The sequence below is a fragment of the Moschus berezovskii genome, chromosome 11, assembly GCF_049115385.1.
Source record: "Moschus berezovskii isolate FMDL1 chromosome 11, NW_MosBer_1.0, whole genome shotgun sequence".
NCBI classification, from domain to species: Eukaryota; Metazoa; Chordata; class Mammalia; order Artiodactyla; family Moschidae; genus Moschus; species Moschus berezovskii.
This window is the reverse complement of record NC_142470.1, coordinates 51631209-51652505: the sequence shown is the minus strand read 5'-3', so window position 1 is coordinate 51652505 and position 21297 is coordinate 51631209. Positions and strand designations below refer to the sequence as shown.

The following is a 21297-nucleotide window of genomic DNA, read 5'->3' as shown; positions in this document are numbered from 1 at the left end:
TGCGACCCCAGGGATACAAGGCTCCTCTGTCCATGGGATTCTCCAGGCGAGAATACTGGAATAGGTTGCCATGCCCCCTTCCAGGGGATCTTCCCGACCCCAGGGATCTAACCCAAGTCTCCCTCATTGGCATGTGGATGTCATTCTATAATACAGAGAACATTTATGAGACAGTTGAACCAATTCAGCAAATATTTATTAGGTACATACTGGTAACAATTCTCTACCAGAGTCTGGAATTGCAAAGGTGACTAAACGCCCTGGCCCCAGGGAGTTCACAGTCTAAGGAGGACACACATTGTAAATACAGACTTAAAATACGGAGATTACACGCCATCATAGACAAATGACTAAGAATGAAGGCAAAAAAAGAGGAGGAAGCGATGAACTCATTTAGTGTGAGGCTGGGGGAAAGCTGTCAACACTGATGGCCTCTGAAAAGCCAAGATGTGTTCAGCTGGAAGATGCAGGTGGGCAGGGCGCCTAAGGCAGCATGAACACCAGGAGGCTCCAGAACTCGGAGGAGGGCGCTGAGTCCAGGGAGATGCCAACACCTGAAGGTCACAGTGAGTGAGGGCTGTAGGCAAGAGAGGCGCCAGGGCCTGGGACACTGAGCAAGAGAGTTGGACTGTGGCCTCAGGAGGAGATGACTTCACAGATTTTTATTTTGGCCACATTATGTAAAATAAACTGGAGGGGTCAAGACTTGTGCAGAGAAAACTGGCAAATGCAGATACAATCTGAGAGAGCAGATAAGGACATAGACGGAAAAATAGGAATGGGATCCAGAGATAAGATCTGTATCAATGAGATGATGGAGGGAAACAGGAAGAGAAAATGGAGAGAATCAACGGATTTGGGGATTAATTATGTATGGAAGGGTTTCCCTGATGGCTCAGAGATAAAGTACTTACCTGCAATGCAGGATATGCAAATGAAAGTTTTATCCCTGGGTCTGGAAGATTCCCTGGAGGAGGAAATGGCAACCCAATTCCAACCCATGGAAAATTCCATGGTTAGGGCAGCCTGACAGTATACAGTCTAGGGTCCCAAGGAGCAGGACACGATTGAGCACACACATGCGATATGTACGGAAACTGGAGAGGAGTTGGAGGTAGTGGTGAATACAGACCCACCACAATGGACTGGTACATATTTGCACAAAGGGACTCCAGGTGTGGGAAACAAAGGGAGGTCATTAACTACATTAGACGGGCCCCATGTTCATGGGGTGGATATCTACCCATGGTACAGAGAACTAGGAAAAAGCATAATGGAGCTTTACACAGCAGTGCATATACAGGGGTACCAATGTTTTGATAACTAGAACAGTTCATATGACCGATGATTCAACTTAGGATGACACATTTCAGTCAATATTTTAATTACAAAATGATTAATTATCGTCTGTATAATAACTATCAAAACTAAGCTCATTTAAATAGTCAATTACTTCAATGAAAGTCTGTGCATCCTAGCATTTATCCCAAGATATGAGGGAAAATAAGATTCACTTCTCATAATTTTAAGGCTTCCCTGATAGCTCAGTTGGTAAATAATCGCCTGCAATGTAGAAGACCCTTGATCGATTCCTAGGTCGGGAAGATCCCCTGGAGAAGGAAACAGCTACCAACTCTAGTATTCTTGGGCTTCCCTTGGGACTCAGCTAGTAAAGAATCCGCCTGCAATGTGGGAGACCTGGGTTCAGTCCCTGGGTTGGGAAGATCCCCTGGCAAAGGGAACTGCTACCAACTCCAGTATTATGGCCTGGAGAATTCCATGGACTGTATAGTCCATAGGGTCACAAAGAGTCAGACATGACTAAGCGACTTTCATTTCACTCCCTCTCATCATTTTACAGGCAGATCAAAAGACAATACAATTCCCTCAATGTTGTAGTTATTTAAACCCTCCTTTTGCACTTAGGAAATGTGGGTGTGTAAGGAAATATATTGTGTGGCTGGATCTTTTAAAGAGGCTACCATCTATGATATGTATATGACACAGTTGCACAGTTTAGTCTTTATGCCTAGGCACAAATAGCTTGAAATATAACAACAGCATGGGAGAAGATTAAAAATTTTTTATTATGATACTGGTGAATTACTAAGATGTATGGCTTTGTTCAGTTAAGTTCAGTCACTCAGTTGTCTCCGACTCTTTGCAACCCCATGAATCACAGCACGCCAGGCCTCCCTGTCCATCACCAACTCCCAACTTCACTCAAACTCACGTCCATCGAGTCGGTGATGCCATCCAGCCATCTCATTCTCTGTCATTCTGGTCTCCTCCCACCCCCAATCCCACCTAGCATCAGACTCTTTGACAGTGAGTCAACTCGTCAAATGAGGTGGCCAAAATATTGGAGTTTCAGCTTTAGCATCAGTCCTTCCAGTGAACACTCAGGATTGATCTCCTTTAGAATGGACTGGTTGGATCTCCTTGCAGTCCAAGGGACTCTCTTCTCCAGCACCACAGTTCAAAAGCATCAATTCTTCGGCGATCAGCTTTCTTCACAGTCCAACTCTCACATCCATACATGACCACAGGATAAACCATAGCCTTGACTAGACGGACCTTGGTTGGCAAAGTAATGTCTCTGCTTTTTAATATGCTATCTAGGTTGGCCATAACTTTCCTTCCAAGGAGTAAGCGTCTTTTAATTTCCTGGCTGCAATCAGCATCTGCAGTGATTTTGGAGCCCCCCAAAATAAAGTCTTACACTGTTTCCACTGTTTCCCCATCTATTTCCCATGAGGTGATGGGACCAGATGCCATGATCTTTGTTTTCTGAATGTTGAGCTTCAAGCCAACCTTTTCACTCTCCTCTTTCACTTTCATCAAGAGGCTTTTGAGTTCCTCTTCACTTTCTGCCATAAGGGTGGTGTCATCTGCATATCTGAGGTTATTGATATTTCTCCCAGCAATCTTGATTCCAGCTTGTGCTTCTTCCAGCCCAGCATTCCTCATGATGTACTCTGCATAGAAGTTAAATAATCAGGGTGACAATATCCAGCCTTGAAGTACTCCTTTTCCTATTTGGAACCAGTCTGTTGTTCCGGCCCCGGCGGCGCAGACGCGACGCGAGAGACGCCGGGCCCGGCGGCGCAGACGCGACGCGAGAGACGCCGGCCCCGGCGGCGCAGACGCGACGCGAGAGACGCCGGCCCCGGCGGCGCAGACGCGACGCGAGAGACGCCGGCCCCGGCGGCGCAGACGCGACGCGAGAGACGCCGGCCCCGGCGCAACGAACCACGCAAAGAGGTGCGGCCCTGAGGAGCTACCCCACGCCTGAGGCCAGGGCCGGCGGCCGAGAGGAGCTACCCCACGTCCAACAGGCGGTGGCTGCGCGGGCGCAGGAGGGCCGAGAGGAGCTACTCCGCGTTCAAGGTCAGGAGGGGTGGCCTTGAGGAGATACCCCTCGTCCAAGGTAAGGTACAGCGGCTGCACTTTGCTGGAGCGGCTGTGAAGAGATTTTCCACGACCAAGGTAAGAGAAACCCAAATAAGACGGTAGGTATTGCTAGGGGGCACCAGAGGGCAGACAAACTGAAATCATAATCACAGGAAACTAGCTGATCTAATCACATGGACCACAGCCGAATGTGGTCCCCTGGAGAAGGGAATGGCAAACCACTTCAGTATACTTGCCTTGAGAACCCCATGAACAGTAACAAAGGGCAAAATGATAGGATACTGCATGAGGAATTCCCCAGGTCGGTAGGTGCCCAGTATGCTACTGGAGCTCAGTGGAGAAATAACTCTAGAAGGAATAAAGGGATGGAGCAAAAGCAAAACCAATACCCAGTTGTGGATGTGACCAATGATGGAAACAAGGTCCGGTGCTGTAAAGAGCAATATTGCATAGGAACCTGGAATGTTAGGTCCATGAATCAAGGCAAATTGGATGTGGTCAAACAGGAGATGGCAAGAGTGAACGTCGACATTCTAGGAATCAGTGAATTAAAATGGACTGGAATGGGTGAATTTAACTCGGATGACCATTATATCTACTACTGTGGGCAGGAATCCCTTAGAAGAAATGGAGTAGCCATCATGGTCAACAAAAGAGTCCGAAATGCAGTACTTGGATGCAATCTTAAAAATGACAGGATGATTTCTGTTCGTTTCCAAGGCAAACCATTCAATATTACAGTAATCCAGGCCTATGCCCCAACCAGTACTGCTGAAGAAGCCGAAGTTAATCGGTTCTATGAAGACCTACAAGACCTTTTAGAACTAACACCCAAAAAAGATGTCCTTTTCATTCTAGGGGACTGGAATGCAAAAGTAGGAAGTCAAGAAACACCTGGAGTAACTGGCAAATTTGGCCTTGGAGCACGGAATGAAGCAGGGCAAAGGCTAATAGAGTTTTGTCAAGAGAATGCACTGGTCATAGCAAACACCCTCTTCCAACAACACAAGAGAAGACTCTACACATGGACATCACCAGATGGTCAACACCGAAATCAGATTGATTATATTCTTTGCAACCAAAGATGGAGAAGCTGTATACAGTTAGCGAAAACAAGACCAGGAGCTGACTGTGGCTCAGATCATGAACTCCTTATTGCGAAGTTCAGACTTAAATTGAAGAAAGTAGGGAAAACCACTAGACCATTCAGATATGACCTCAATCAAATCCCTTATGATTATGCAGTGGAAGTGAGAAATAGATTTAAGGGACTAGATCTGATTGATAGAGTGCCTGATGAACTCTGGACGGAGGTTCGTGACATTGTACAGGAGACAGGGACCAAGACCATCCCCATGGAAAAGAAATGCAAAAGAGCGAAATGGCTGTCTGAGGAGGCCTTACAAATAGCTGTAAAAAGAAGAGAGGCGAAAAGCAAAGGAGAAAAGGAAAGATATAAGCATCTGAATGCAGAGTTCCAAAGAATAGCAAGGAGAGATAAGAAAGCCTTCCTCAGTGATCAATGCAAAGAAATAGAGGAAAACAACAGAATAGGAAAAACAAGAGACCTCTTCAAGAAAATTAGAGATTCCAAGGGAACTTTTCATGCAAAGATGGGCTTGATAAAGGACAGAAGTGGTATGGACCTAACAGAAGCAGAAGATATTAAGAAGAGGTGGCAGGAATACACAGAAGAACTGTACAAAAAAGATCTTCCCGACCAAGATAGTCACGATAATGTGATCACTGACCTAGAGCCAGACATCTTGGAATGTGAAGTCAAGTGGGCCTTAGAAAGCATCACTACGAACAAAGCTAGTGGAGGTGATGGAATTCCAGTTGAGCTATTTCAAGTCTTGAAAGATGATGCTGTGAAAGTGCTGCACTCAATATGCCAGCAGATTTGGAAAACTCAGCAGTGGCCACAGGACTGGAAGAGGTCAGTCTTCATTCCAATCCCAAAGAAAGGCAATGCCAAAGAATGCTCAAACTACCGCACAATTGCACTCATCTCACACGCTAGTAAAGTCATGCTCAAAATTCTCCAAGCCAGGCTTCAGCAGTATGTAAACCGTGAACTCCCAGATGTTCAAGCAGGTTTTAGAAAAGGCAGAGGCACCAGAGATCAAATTGCCAACATCCGCTGGATCATGGAGAAAGCAAGAGAGTTCCAGAAAAACATCTATTTCTGCTTCATTGACTATGCCAAAGCCTTTGACTGTGTGGATCACAATAAACTGTGGAACATTCTGAAAGAGATGGGAATCCCAGACCACCTGACCTGCCTCTTGAGAAACCTGTATGCAGGTCAGGAAGCAACAGTTAGAACCGGTCATGGAACAACAGACTGGTTCCAAATAGGAAAAGGTGTACGTCAAGGTTGTATATTGTCACCTTGCTTATTTAACTTATATGCAGAGTACATCATGAGGAACGCTGGGCTGGAAGAAGCACAAGCTGGAATCAAGATTGCTGGGAGAAATATCAATAACCTTAGATATGCAGATGACACTACCCTTATGGCAGAAAGTGAAGAGGAACTCAAAAGCCTCTTGATGAAAGTGAAAGAGGAGAGTGAAAAGGTTGGCTTGAAGCTCAACATTCAGAAAACAAAGATCATGGCATCTGGTCCCATCACTTCATGGGAAATAGATGGAAAAACAATGGAAACAGTGTCAGACTTTATTTTTTTGGGCTCCAAAATCACTGCAGATGCTGATTGCAGCCATGAAATTAAAAGACGCTTGCTCCTTGGCAGGAAAGTTATGACCAACCTTGATAGTATATTAAAAAGCAGAGACATTACTTTGCCGACCAAGGTCCGTCTAGTCAAGGCAATGGTTTTTCCCGTGGTCATGTATGGATGTGAGAGTTGGACTGTGAAGAAAGCTGATCGCCGAAGAATCGATGCTTTTGAACTGTGGTGTTGGAGAAGACTCTTGAGAGTCCCTTATACTGCAAGGAGATCCAACCAGTCCATTCTAAAGGAGATCAATCCTGGATGTTCATTGGAGGGACTGATGCTAAAGCTGAAACTCCAATACTTTGGCCACCTCATGAGACGAGTTGACTCACTGGAAAAGACTCTGATGCTGGGAAAGGTTGGGGGCGGGAGGAGAAGGGGACGACGGAGAATGAGATGGCTGGATGGCATCACCGACTCTGTGGACATGAGTTTGAGTGTACTCCGGGAGTTGGTGATGGACAGGGAGGCCTGGCATGCTGTGATTCATGGGGTCGCGGAGAGTCGGACACGACTGAGCGACTGAACTGAACTGAACTGAACTGTTGTTCCATGTTCAGTTCTGACTGTTGCTTCCTGACCTGCATACAGGTTTCTCAAGAGGCAGGTCAGGTGGTCTGGGATTCCCATCTCTTTCAGAATGTTACACAGTTTATTGTAATCCACACAAAGACTTTGGCATAGTCAATGAAGCAAAAATAGATGTTTTTCTGGAACTCTCTTGCTTTCTCCATGATCCAGCGGATGTTGGCAATTTTTTCTCTGGTGCCTCTGCCTTTTCTAAAACCTGCTTGAACATCTGGGAGTTCACGGTTCACATATTGCTGAAGCCTGGCTTGGAGAATTTTGAGCATGACTTTACTAGCATGTGAGATGAGTGCAATTGTGCGGTAGTTTGAGCATTTTTTGGCATTGCCTTTCTATGGGATTGGGATGAAGACTGACCTTTTCCAGTCCTGTGGCCACTGCTGAGATTTCCAAATTTGCTGGCATATTTAGTGCAGAACTTTCACACATCATCTTTCAGGATTTGAAATAGCTCAAGGAATTCCATCACCTCCACTAGCTTTGTTCATAGTGATGCTCTCTAAGGCCCACTTGACTTCACATTCCAAGATATCTCACTCCAGGTGAGTGATCACGTTATCGTGACTATCTTCATCGTGAAGATCTTTTCTGTACAGTTCTTCTGTGTATTCTTGCCACCTCTTCTTAATATCTTCTGCTTCTGTTAGGTCCATACCATTTCTGTCCTTTATCGAGCCCATCTTTGCATGAAATGTTCCCTTGGTATCTCTAATTTTCTTGAAAAGATCTCTTGTTTTTCCTATTCTGTTGTTTTCCTCTATTTCTTTGCATTGATTGCTGAGGAAGGCTTTCTTATCTCTCCTTGCTATTCGTTGGAACTCTGAATTCAGATGCTTATATTTTTCCTTTTCTCCTTTGCTTTTTGCTTCTCTTCTTTCACAGCTATTTGTAAGGCCTCCTCAGACAGCCATTTTGCTTTTTTGCATTTCTTTTCCATGGGGATGGTCTTGGTCCCTGTCTCTTGTACAATGTCACGAACCTCCGTCCAGAGTTCACCAGGCACTCTATCTATCAGATCTAGTCCCTTAAATCTATTCCTCACTTCCACTGTATAATCATAAGGGATTTGATTTAGGTCATACCTGAATGGTCTAGTGGTTTCCCCTACTTTTTTCAATTTCAGTCTGAATTTGGCAATAAGGAGTTCATGATCCGAGCCACAGTCAGCTCCTGGTCTTGCTTTTGCTAACTGTATACAGCTTCTCCCTCTTTGGCTGCAAAGAATATAATCAATCTGATTTCGGTGTTGACCATCTGGTGATGTTCATGTGTAGAGTCTTCTCTTGTGTTGTTGGAAGAGGGTGTTACCTATGACCAGTGCGTTCTCTTGGCAAAGTTCTATTAGCCTTTGCCCTGCACAGGCTTATATAAATATCCTCTTGGCCTATTCCTTGTCCCTAAAAAAAGACTAAGCAGATATCTGCGTGATGGGGAGAAAGCTACCTCATTCTCACTCTGTAGAGTGCAGCCAGAAAAAAATATATACCAAGGTCAATCTACTGAAATGTTGAGAGGGTCACCCTAAAGACTAGACATAAGTGCAAATGGTATAGATAAATCAATTGCTGCTAGAAGGGATCCACTTATTCAAGGAAGGGAGAGATTCTTTTCTGCAGGTGAACACTAGGGAGATACATTATTGATCTCAAATTTTTCAGGTTAAATTGCTACGAGCCATCACTTGGGTAACAGTGTACCATTCAGGCAGGGGTCTTCTCAGGAAAAAAGAAAGGGTCCTAATAGGAGAGTCACACCTCCTTCCAGCTTGTGGAGTAATCATGCCTAATTAAACTGATTTTCATACAGAGAGTGACCATGAACCAGGGAGGGGACAGAGTACAACCTTTAAAAGAATAACATAGCCAGTGGACATAGCATAAACTGATTAGAACCAACTAGGTCCAATGGCCGATTCAACTTCTACTTTACCTTGAGCTTCAGTATAAGCTCTCTATAACAGACTCCAGGCACCCAATGGTTCTAACATGCATGCTTAGTCACATCAGTTGTGTCTGACTCTTTGCAACCCTATGGACCACAGCTCGCCAGGATCCTCTGTCCATGGGATTCTCCAGGCAAGAATACTGGAGTGGATTGCCATGCTCTCCTCCTGGGGATCTTCCCAACACAGGGATTGCACCCTCATCTCATTATGTCTCCGTGTTGGCAGGCGGATTCTTTACCCATTGAGCCAAATGGGAATCCTGAAGATTCCAAGGATGACCAGAAAACATCAAAAGTGGGTGGTGGCCCAATTCCTGGAAAGTCCCACTCTTTCCCAAAACAATGGAATTCTCTTCCTACTCATTAGCCTATGAAATTGCATTGCATGCATGCTCAGTCATGGCTGACTCTTTGCAAATCCATGGACTATACAGTCCATGGAATTCTCCAGGCCAGAATACTGGAGTGGATAGCCTTTGCCTCCTCCACGGGATCTTCCCAACCCAGGGATTGAACCCAGGTCTTCTGCAGTGCAGGTGGATTCTTCACCAGTGGAGCCACAAGTTCCATCTGGGAAGCCCACTTAGACTGTGAAATTACCCACACATATAAAAACTGACAATCCCATATGCTGGGGCCTCTTGTTCCTCTCTTTCTATCTGAGATGGCCTGCATTCTGTATATAGAGCATGTTTCGTCCCTGAGCAGACCTTCTTTCTCTTTACTATGGCTCAATCTTGAATTATTTCCTGTATAAAGTCAAAAACCCACACATGGAGGCTGTCCCAAGGACTCAGATGTGACCTGGGATGTGACCATACTTTAGCTCCCCACTCTCTTTTCTATAACAACTCACTTCATCCAGATGCTGACTGTTTGGACAGAAATACTGTCTCAAAGCCCAGGGGATGACACTCAGCAGTATGGAGCTTTCGGGCAGAGCTAATCAGTATGGGGGCCACAGCAGGTCCTCCTGGGAGGAGCTCAGAAGATGTCTTGAAAAAAAAAAAAAAAATGAGACCCAGAGACAAGAGACAGGAAGAGATCCACATTAGTAAATGTGACTCTGTAAATGGAAATGTCATGCTAAATTCTGAGATTATCCTCAAATAAATAATAGACCATTTAATCTAATCTAAATTAAAACTAAAAACACAGTTGAAGCAGATTAAAAGGAGTTCATGTTTTCAAAGGTTTCAAAGGAAAGGCAAACTGAAGTCAGCTATAAATTTAATTCATTTTACATCCCTGTAGTTTTAGGATTACTAAAAGAAAACGGAAATCTATATCACAAAATGATACGAGAGTTTATCAGAATAAAATCAGCTATTCACTCAGGAAATGCTTTTTCTATACAACTAAAATATTTAGCTGAGAAATAGCATGTGTGTGTAGGAGCAGGAAGGGAGCAATTAGGGGAGGACACCAGAGCTGCCCGTTTCTTTTATATACACTCTTGCATTCAAGCTCATTAACTTGATTATAGACCTAAGGTCAGAGCAGGGCTTCTATGATCAAGCCTCTGATCCTCTAAAGCCACTACTACCAGCTGGAAAGAAGAAAAAATAACATCTTCAAATAAGCGACTTAGGGGAAATAGTAATTAATATGAATACAGTGCTTCTATATAAAGGGCTATTTTATAAGCATTATTCTAAAAGCTTTATATATATTAAGTCATGAATTAAAAGAGAATCTCTCTCTCTCTCCCTTCACATGCTTGCAGGCAGATTCTTTACCACTAGCAACACCTGGGTCTTTAAAGTAACAAAGACTAAGGTCACATTCTGACATCTCTCCAACCATTCCAAAGTTTGTAAGATCAGCAATTATTCAACTTCCGTGTTTTAGTCCCCTCAGCTGTAAAACAGGGGTGAAAATAATAGTAGCCACCTTGTAAGACTGTCATTAAAGATAATCCATTCAAAGCACCCAGCATAAGACCTTACCAGTAATGGGCACTTACTCATTATTGGATAGCAAGGAGATCAAACCATTAATCCTAAAGAAACCAATCCTAAAGGAAATCAACCCTGAATATTCACTGTAAAGACTGATGCTGAAGCTGAAGCTCCAGTACTTTGACCACCTGATGCAAAGAGCCTACTTATTGGAAAAGACCCTGATGCTGGGAAAGATTGAGGGCAAGAGAAGAAGGGGCAACGGAGGATGAGATGGTTGGATGAATGGCATCACCAACTCAATGGACATGAGCTTGAGCAAATTCCAGAGATACTGAAGGACAGGGAAACCTGGTGTGCTGCAGTTCTTGGGGTTTCAAAGAGTGGGACACAATTTAGTGACTGAACAACCGCCACGATAACTCATTAATACCATAAATACCATAGCTACCACTCTCACTGTGATCCTCTCCAATAAAACAAGAATAGTTGGTAAACTCCTGGTGAAAGATTTGGAAGTGTCTTTTGTGGCTAATTTCACTGCTTGTGTACACAGCAATATACAAGCAAGAAAACATCTGCCTGATAAAATTATGTTACACTGAGGCAGACTATACACCCTCCTGCCCACCCTCAAAGATGGTATTGGTGCTCAGTTTTCAAATCGGTGCTTGCTTTGCTTCATATGCTACCCAACTGGAGGAAATGGGAAAGTTGCAAGTCTCCTGTAAAGCAAGAGTCACAGTCCAAAAATGGTGATTACTCTTTTGCCCAAATGCAGTAGAAGACCATACTCTTGAAAACAGTAAACAGTGATGTGCTAAGCTTAAAAGAAAAATGGAGCTCAGAGAATCAATACTGAATTCAGGATCATTTAATATTTTTATAAAGTAAAGAGAAAGGAAATTGATAAACATGGTCAATTAAAATGTCATTGTGCAGTGAAAGTGTTTTGAAATAACTGCACGATTAAAATGTATAATTAAACTAAACCTGTTGTAAGTAAACAAAACCTATTGTAAGCAAACAAAACTAATATAAGTAAAGCAAATAAGATGCAAGGCAATGGCAAGCCACTCCAGTACTCTTGCCTAGAAAATCCCATGGATGGAGGAACCTGGTAGGCTGCAGTCCATGGGGTCGCTAAGGGTCGGACATGACTGAGCGACTTCACTTTCACTTTCACACATTGGAGAAGGAAATGGCAACCCACTCCAGTGTTCTTGCCTGGAGAATCCCAGGGACGGGGGAGCCTGGTGGGCTTCCATCTATGGGGTCACACAGAGTCGGACACTACTGAAGTGACTTAGCAGCAGCAGCAAAATGTTTTTTTATAAATCTCCAATTTCAATAACCCTCTCTATCTAAGGCAAATCTCTCTATAAGTAGCATACTGATAACTTCTTTATACTAAGTCAATCAATGTTTCCATCGATCAGTGTCTTTATTGTCCTACAACCATGATTACAAATCAAAACCCACTGAGATGTCAGTAGACTGACACATAGTACTTGTTAGTTGAATTGTTAAAGTTCAAAAAAATCTTTTGATGTGATGAGGAAGGAAAAACAACACCACAACGTGCATCCTGACTGAACAGCAGAAATAATATTATTATAAAAAATGCTATCATCTAATCCTGAATGAAAAAGGTAGGCTCACCATTCCAACATGAAAATATACGGGACACAGGTCTATTCTTGCTAAATAAGATTGCTGTTGTTCAATCAGTAAGTAATGTCCAACTCTTTGAAACCCCATGAAAATGCAACACATCAAAATTCCTTGTCCCATTCCATCTCCCAGAGTTTCCTCAAACTCATGCCCACTGAGTCAGTGACACCATCCAACCATCTCACCCTCCGTCACCCACTTCTCTTCCTGGCCTCATTCTTTCCCAGCATCAGGGTTTTTTTCAATAATTTGGCTCTTTGCATCAGGTGGTCAAATTATTGGAGCTTCAGCTTCAGCATCAGTCCTTCCAAAGAATATTCAGAGTTGGTTTCCTTTAGGATTGACTGGTTTGACTTCCTGTCCAAGATACTCTCAAAAGAGTCTTCACCAGCACCACAGTTCAACAATATCAATTTTGGGTGCTTTGCCTTCATTATGTTATAACTCTCATATCCACACACAATACTGGAAAAACCATAGCTTTGAATATATGACCTTTGTTGGCAAAGTGATGTCTCAGTTTTTAAATACACTGTCTATGTTTGTCATAGCTTTTCTTCCAAGGAGCAAGTGTCTTTTAATTTTGTGGCTGCAATCACCATCTGCAGTGATTTTGAAGCCCCAAAAAATAAAAAATCTGTCACTGTTCTCACTTTCTCCCCATTTATTTGCCATGAAATGATGGTACCAGATACCATGATCTTAGTTTTCTTGAATGTTGAGCTTTAAACCAGCTTTTTCCACTCTCCTCTTTCACCCTCAAGGGGCTCTTTAGTACCTCCTCTCTGCCATTATGTGGAATTATCTACATATTTGAGGTTTAAGAAGAGGTGTCAAGAAAACACAGAAGAACTGTACAAAAAAGATCGTCACGACGAAGATAATCACAATAACATGATCACTGACCTAGAGCCAGACATCTTGGAATGTGAAGTCAAGTGGGCCTTAGAGAGCATCACTATGAACAAAGCTAGTGGAGGTGATGGAATTCCTTGAGCTATTTCAAATCCTGAAAGATGATGTGTGAAAGTTCTGCACTAAATATGCCAGCAAATTTGGAAAACTCAGCAGTGGCCACAGGACTGGAAAAGGTCAGTCTTCATCCCAATCCCATAGAAAGGCAGTGCCAAAGAATGCTCGAACTACCGCACAATTGCACTCATCTCACACGCTAGTAAAGTCATGCTCAAAATTCTCCAAGCCAGGCTTCAATAATATGTGAACCATGAACTCCCAGATGTTCAAGCAGGTTTTAGAAAAGGCAGAGGCACCAGAGATCAAATTGCCAACATCCGTTAGATCATGGAGAAAGCAAGAGAGTTCCAGAAAAACATCTATTTCTGCTTCATTGACTATGCCAAAGCCTTTGACTGTGTGGATCACAATAAACTGGGGAACATTCTGAAAGAGATGGGAATACCAGACCACCTGACTTGCCTCTTAAGAAACCTGTATGCAGGTCAGGGAGCAACAGTTAGAACTGTACATGGAACAACAGACTGGGTCCAAATAGGAAAAGGAGTACATCAAGGTTGTATATTGTCACCCTGCTTATTTAACTTATATGCAGAGTACATCATGAAGAACGCTGGGCTGGAAGAAGCACAAGCTGGAATCAAGATTGCTGGGAAAAATATCAATAACCTCAGATATGCAGATGACAATACCCTTATGGCAGAAAGTGAAGAGGAACTAAAAAGACTCTTGATGAAAGTAAAAGAGGAGAGTGAAAAGTTTGGCTTGAAGTTCAACATTCAGAAAATAAAGATCATGGCATCTGGTCCCATCACTTCATGGGAAATAGATGGGGTAACAGTAGAAAAAGTGTAAGACTTTATTTTGGGGGGCTCCAAAATCGCTGCAGATGCTGATTGCAGCCAGGAAATTAAAAGATGCTTACTCGTTGGAAGGAAAGTTATGATCAACTTAGATAGCATATTAAAAAGCAGAGACATTACTTTGCTAACCAAGGTCCGTCTAGTCAAGGCTATGGTTTTTCCTGTGGTCATGTATGGATGTGAGAGTTGGACTGTGAAGAAAGCTGAGCGCCGAAGAATTGATGCTTTTGAACTCTGGTGCTGGAGAAGACTCTTGAGAGTCCCTTGGACTGCAAGGAGATCCAACCAGTCCATTCTAAAGGAGATCAATCCTGGGTATTCATTGGAAGGACTGATGCTAATGCTGAAACTCCAATACTTTGGCCACCTCATGCAAAGAGTTGACTCACTGGAAAAGACTCTGATGCTGGGAAGGATTGGGGGCGGGAGGAGAAGGGGACAACAGAGAATTAGATGGCTGGATGACATCACCGACTCGATGGACATGAGTTTGAGTGATGGAATTGGTGATGGACAGGGAGGCCTGGCATGCTGTGATTCATGGGGTCGCAAAGAGTCGGACATGACTGAGCAACTGAACTGACATTTCTCCTGGCAAACTTGATTCCAGCTTGTGCTTCATCCAGCCTGGCATTTTGCATGATGTAATCTGCATAAAATTTAAATAAGCAGGGTGACAATATACATCCTTGGCATACTCCTTTCCTAATGTGGAACCACTCCATTGTTCTATGTCTGGTTCTAATTGCTGTTTTTGACCTTCAAACAGGTTTCTCAGGACGCAGGTAAGGTGGTCTGGTATTCCCATCTCTTTAAGAATTTTCCAGTTTGCTGTGATCCACGCAGTCAAAGGTTTTAGTGCAGTCAATGAAACAGATGTTTTTCTATAATTCCCTTGTTTTTTCTATGATCCAGCAGATGTTGACAATTTGATCTCTGGTTCCTCTGCCTTTTCTATGTCCAGCTTGAGGTCTGGGACTTCTCGGTATATGTACTGTTGAAGCTGGCTCGAAGGGTTTTTGAGCATGACCTTGTTAGTGTGTAAAGTTAGTACAGCTGTGTGGTAGTTTGAACATTCTTTGGCATTACCTTTATTTGGGATTGGAATGAAAACTGACCTTTTCCAGTCTGGTGGCCATTGCTAAGTTTTCCAATTTTGCTCGCATATTGAGTGCAGCACTTTAACAGCATCATCTTTCAGGAGTTTCAATAGCTCAGCTGGAAATCCATCACCTCCACTAGCCTTCTTTGTAGTAATGCTTCCTAAGGCCCACTTAACATATTAAGATACTGTTTTTCTTTTACGTTTTTTAAAAACGCAGAATAGGAAAGTGGTGGTGGGGTGGGAATTTAATGTCCAAATTCAAGAATTTAAGAGTGTATTGGAGGACATCATGCAACCTAAATCTTAGCAGGTATAACCTAAAAGACAGGACCTTCTGCCTCCCTAAGAAACCATTCCAATTTGAAAGATGTCTAACTGATATATTTTTTTTCTTCAATTATTTTGGTCCTGCATTATGTCCTTCTGAACCACACAGAAAAATCTAGTCCTCTTTCCAAATCTATAAATCTTGAGAGAATTTTTTGCAATGTCCTTCATGGAGAAATGAAATGTCAAAACACACATAACCATTGCCTAAGAATTAACACTGCATCTAGATTATGAAAATGACAGCTTGCATAAAGAAGTGAACAAACAACTCCCCTTAGTTTTCCAAATGTTAAGTACATACTAACTAATCATTCAAGTTGGGATGATTAGTTTGCTTTTATACAAACTTTTATGCAAGTTAATAAAGTAAACATAAAAGGCACTGTCAGTTAGCTTTGGGGGGAACAAATCTGGCTTCTGGCATGTTGTGAAAACAAATGATAAGACAGATAACAATTGACAAGTCACTGAAGAAGGAAGTGGCAACTCACTCCAGTATTCTTGCCTGGGAAATTTAATGGAAAGAGGAGCCTGGCAGGCTACCATCCACAGGGTTGCAAAGAGTCAGACATGACTGAACACCCACACACCACTCTGATCTATTTCATGACCTAAATTACTACCTATATTTGAGAGATATTAAATGTGAACTCATTGGCAGAGTCCCACTTCTTAATTTCAGAGCAGAAAAAACAAGTATCAAGAACCTGATATGGCTCACCCAAAGTCACACAGCCAATTAATGGCAGAGTTCAGACCAGAAGCTGGATGTCTTGACTCTTAAACTTGCTACAATTTACCACAATAGTCTTTGGCCTTGAAAAACTATTTTTGTATGGTTTCACAGATTTGCAACTGTGTAGTTAGTCCACATAACTTATAACTTAGTCTACATAAGTCTTTTTATACTAGTTTGGATATCTTGATTCTATGATTAGGTGCAAATATATTTGTAAGTTCCTGTGGTTTCTCATTAAATACTTGTATCATTGATTTCAATCAGCTTAGATATAAACACAAAGAAAAGGAAGTATAATAGAAGCACATTGTATAATCTGAATTTTAGAGGCTGCAGATGAATAAACCATATTTGAAACTGTTATACTGTAAAATAACAAGTCAACTTAACTTTTTCTAAAGTAGTATTTGGCTAAACAAAGCACAGGAACAATTCTTATAATAAGAAAAGTTGATTAAGGATAGAAAACTCTACCACACATTTCAAAATTAGAAACAAAACAAAAAAATGTTCCAAGTAATTGCTATCATGAACATGGTAAATGGTGGTTTAAAATTATAGCTTAATTAAGTTATATTTTAAAAATACCTCATGGAGAAGACTGATTTTCTTCACTAGTTTGAGGATGGAAAAAAAAACAAAAACGAATGATTGGATTCTAGGATTTAAATGGCACAGTCTATGCTTTATTTTCTGAACCGCCATTGATTTTCCAGTCATAACAGAGAAATGGCAGATTCTTAAATGTGATTATAGCCATGTGTCTTCTTTATTATAGCCACATGACTAGAGGCTTCCTTGTCACCATCACTCTGCCTCCTATATTAAGAGAGCTCACAGAAGGAGCACATCTAAATCAACATCAGGGTATCAATTATGATAAAGGCCAGCTAAAAAAAATATATTTGTTCAGTGGGAGGATCTGGCAACAGGAAATGAACGAAATTGATTTAAGATAATTCTAAATTCAAAAAGACAGACTGCCAAAATGTGCTAATCAAAGCTTTCTTCACTTCTGTAATCAATAGCTTTTCATGTGGGTCAAAATGGATCTCAGACTGCCTTCTCTCCTTCCAGCTCAAAAGTACATTTTTAATATAAATGAAATAAGGTTATAACAAACATAAACCTTGAGAGGGAAAAATGTCCCAACAGGGTGACATGCAGTTTTAAGGGTGAGGGAAATTTGGAGGGTTAGAGAGTAACCGTCCAGTCTGTATAGGGCTTCCCTGGTGGCAGTTGGTAGAGACTCTGCCTGTGATGCAACAGACAGCCTGCAATGCAGGAGATGGGGATTCAGTCCCTGGGTTGAGAAGAGCCCCTGAAGAAGGAAATGGCAACCCACTTCAGTATTCTTTCCTGGGAGATCCTTAAATTTGCAAGGGTGATTACATGAGCATATGTGTAAATGTATGCAAAGTGTAGAAAGAGTCATATATCATTTCATTCATCCTTTTATTCATTCAATAAGCATTTATTAAGCTAGGGGGTCGATATTTGCTAGGTTCTGGATATTCAAGATGAAGTCACAATTCCTGCCCTCTCCTTACTAGCATCCTGATCTTTCTGACAGATTCACTAATAAAGATCATCTGTAGAACATCTGTAGAGAAACACCCACTGATCAGGCATTTGGGAATTTTAGACAGAAGTCACATTTTAGGGAGCTGGGATTCATGAGTATGTAGAGGACGCTTAGTCAGCTATTATAATAAGGAAGCATGGTCAAAAACTATGCACATGTATCTATACCTATATCTAGAGAGAAAGATGAAGTTTTTCATGCTTTATCCCTGCAGTGTGTAGCTTTTAGCCATGACTCTGAGAGATGGGAGAGCAGCCACACACCAATGACTTCTCTTCTCCTCCAAATCAGTTAGATTTCTAAAAAACAGAGTGTGGGTCAGAATGATGTGGACACATATACTCTTCATCATTAGTTAGCTTCTCAGCCCTATATTTGTTTCCTTTGTGGCTCAGCTGCTAGAGAATCGGCTGCGATGTGGGAGGCCTGAGTTCGATCTCTGGGATGGGAAGATTCCCCTGGAGAAGGGAAAGGCTACCCACTCTGTCAGGAAGCATCTAACAGGAGGCTTCCTGTGTGCTGTTTTGGATCTGTCAGGAATTCTCTGTTCCTTATTAATTCCTGAATATTCAGGAATTGAGAGGCAAGCCTCTCCTGGGGGCTGAGGAATCCAGGCATTCCTTCGGTGATAAGTACCCTCTTTCTTTTTATGAACCATATGGTAAAAGTGATTATTTACAACTCTCTCTCTTTAATATGGATCGCCTATGTTTTGTAAGCCTGGAATTTTAATCTTTATCTTTGCTGAGAATAACTACAGTATATATCCCCACACCATGTTGATTAAAATACCTTTGCTCCATCAGAGCTTTGGTCCCCATGTCTTGCTTTCTCTCTTTCTCTTTCTCTCTCTCTCTCTTTTCAGGCTAATTCCTGGAGCGTAGAGGCTCTCTGGGTACACTTTCCTGCCTGGGCTTCTAAGACCCTCTAGAGAAGGCGCTCTGCACTGTCACACCATCGAGAGGGCACCTGAGGCCTTCGTGAACAGAGCAAGCCCCGTTCCGGGGCTTTATTGGCTTTCTGCATAAACGAAGGAATATCAACCTCTTTCTCTCTCCTTTACTTTCTTATCGGTCGACTTTGGACCACCAGGTTCCGGTCCATTAAAGGACCTCAACAGCACTCCACTATTTTGGCCTAGAGAATTCCAAGGACTGTAAAGTCCATGGGGTTGCACAGAGTAGGACACCACTGAGCGACTTTCACTTTCAGCCCTATATTGAGCAGGTCTTGGTGAACAGAAACATTTCAGGGTGCCTCTAATCTCTTAACTTCAAAATCCAAATGAAAAGTGGGTCTGAGGGGACTAGGACTCAAGCTTCAGGAATTGGTGATGGACAGGGAAGCCTGGAGTGCTGCAATCCATGGGATTGCAAAGAGTCGGACATGACTGAGCAACTGAACTGAACGGAACTGAATTCATTTTTCAACTAGTATTTCCAAAGGAAAGAGATCCCATCTGATCACACCAGTTTCATGAAATTGAAGATATATATAGAAAGAGAGATGAAAGGATGAAGATTATAGGAAGTCAATGAATATTAATTTTTTTTCTTCTTCCACTGGTAGAATAATATAGAATCTCCAATTTGTCAGGAAATATAAGACAAATCATTTTTTTAATTTTCTAGTTAATATTACAAATAATATTCTCAAATTTTTCTTAAATCCCCAGATTGTTTAATATAAAAGACAAGTTTCCAACTGTTATACTGAAAAAATTCAACTAAATATACTCTTTTCCCTGTATTCCCAGACTTTGTGGATACTCTTTTGTTGTGGACACATTCTAAGATCCTCTTGCCAGTCCCAGGGTCTTTCTGCCTTTGCAGGCTGCTCTCAAGCAAAGGGAGCCCCATTCTGTGTTCCTTAGTGGTTAGTTCCTTCAAAGTTAATGGGAAAATAGTGATAAATTACACTGTATGTACTGGCCAGTGAACTCAGGTGCCCAGTTCCTTGGTAAATATATTTCTGACTACAAATTAATAAACTCACACTGGGACTATAATTTAACCTCCCCTGTAGATCTGCCTATAGGAATAGAATATTCTGGTCATGCTGACATTAGTATTTCACTTTGTATGGCATCATACTTAAGAGTAATACAGTAATATGGATTTTTAAAGCAAATACACATGGTTGTTTAATTCTCACATCATTTACATAGTATGAAGATGGAATGATGAACCAGCAATTGCTGTGGGGCACCACTGGGAGGTGTCTGATTTGTGATAAGTATGGGAACTGGTTTTAAACAATGAACAAGAGTTCATTTTCAATTCCTACTCTGAACAGCAAGTAACTCTTCCCACCACAAAGAGTGTGCAGGAAAAACTGGGGAAGAAAATGTCAAAGAACCTATAGATGTGAAGAATTTATTTTATGAGACAGAGAATGGAAGCATTACTAAGAAAACCCAGACGTAAAAAGCAAAATTCTAAGCCACTGCCAGATGGTATTCAAGGCTATGAAATAAGAAGCAGGCAACCTGGCACATTGGACAGGGGGCAATGGCAGCCAACCACACACAGAGTTCACCATCTAGTCACACTTGTCCAGGGCTGGGCAGAGACAAAGACCTGTATGACTCAACCGTGAATCCTTTATAGGAGGCCCTATATAAATAAAGAGCAATCAGCTATATTTAATCTTCATAACAGTGTGGGTTCAATGATTTTTAATACACCCATTTGTTAGCTTCACACAACTCCATGCTAAAGAACCTTTTCAAGTATAAATGCATGAGGACACAGAAACATAAATGCCCACCGAGTGTGCCCTATTTAAATACTTCAGTCAAGCTTTGGCACAGAGAGCTGGCAAAACCAGAAGATGCAAACATTTATAGAGTTTAGCCTTAAGGCTGCTTCTGCTTCATGTGCTACACATTACAATCACATCTGTGAATCCCCAAACCTAGTATTTTCAATAATCAACAGATGCAACTAGAGATCATGTCCAAAAATGGAAGCATTGTAAAAATCTATTTTGCCCAACTCTGTGCAGATCTGTTCAATGTTAATTAATGTTGCCTCCTCGCTTCCAGTTACCTTTCCCTCATTTCCCTCTTTGCTGCTGCTGCTGCTAAGTCGCTTCAGTCCGGTCCGATTCTGTGCGACCCCATAGACCGCAGCCCACCAGACTCCCCCGTTCCTGGGATTCTCCAGGCAAGAACACTGGAGTGGGGTGCCATTTCCTTCTCCAATGCATGAAAGTGAAAAGTGAAAGTGAAGTCGCTCAGTTGTGTCTGACTCTTAGCGACCCCATGGACTACAGCCCACCAGGATCTCCGTCCATGGGATTTTCCAGGCAAGAGTACTAGAGTGGGGTGCCATTGCCTTCTCCACCCTCTTCTCTAGAAACTAAGAATACACGACTAAATGATCCCAAGAACTCCTTCCAATTTTGTATACTGTGATGCAAAAATTAATAATAG

The 21297-nt window shown here is 42.1% G+C and overlaps 1 protein-coding gene across 4 annotated transcripts in view; it reads right to left on the bottom strand.

Moving 5' to 3' along the window:
* CTNNA2 (catenin alpha 2) overlaps positions 1-21297 on the bottom strand; it is a 1253094-nt gene that overhangs the window by 962427 nt on the left and 269370 nt on the right. The gene's annotated exons all lie outside the window — the stretch shown is intronic.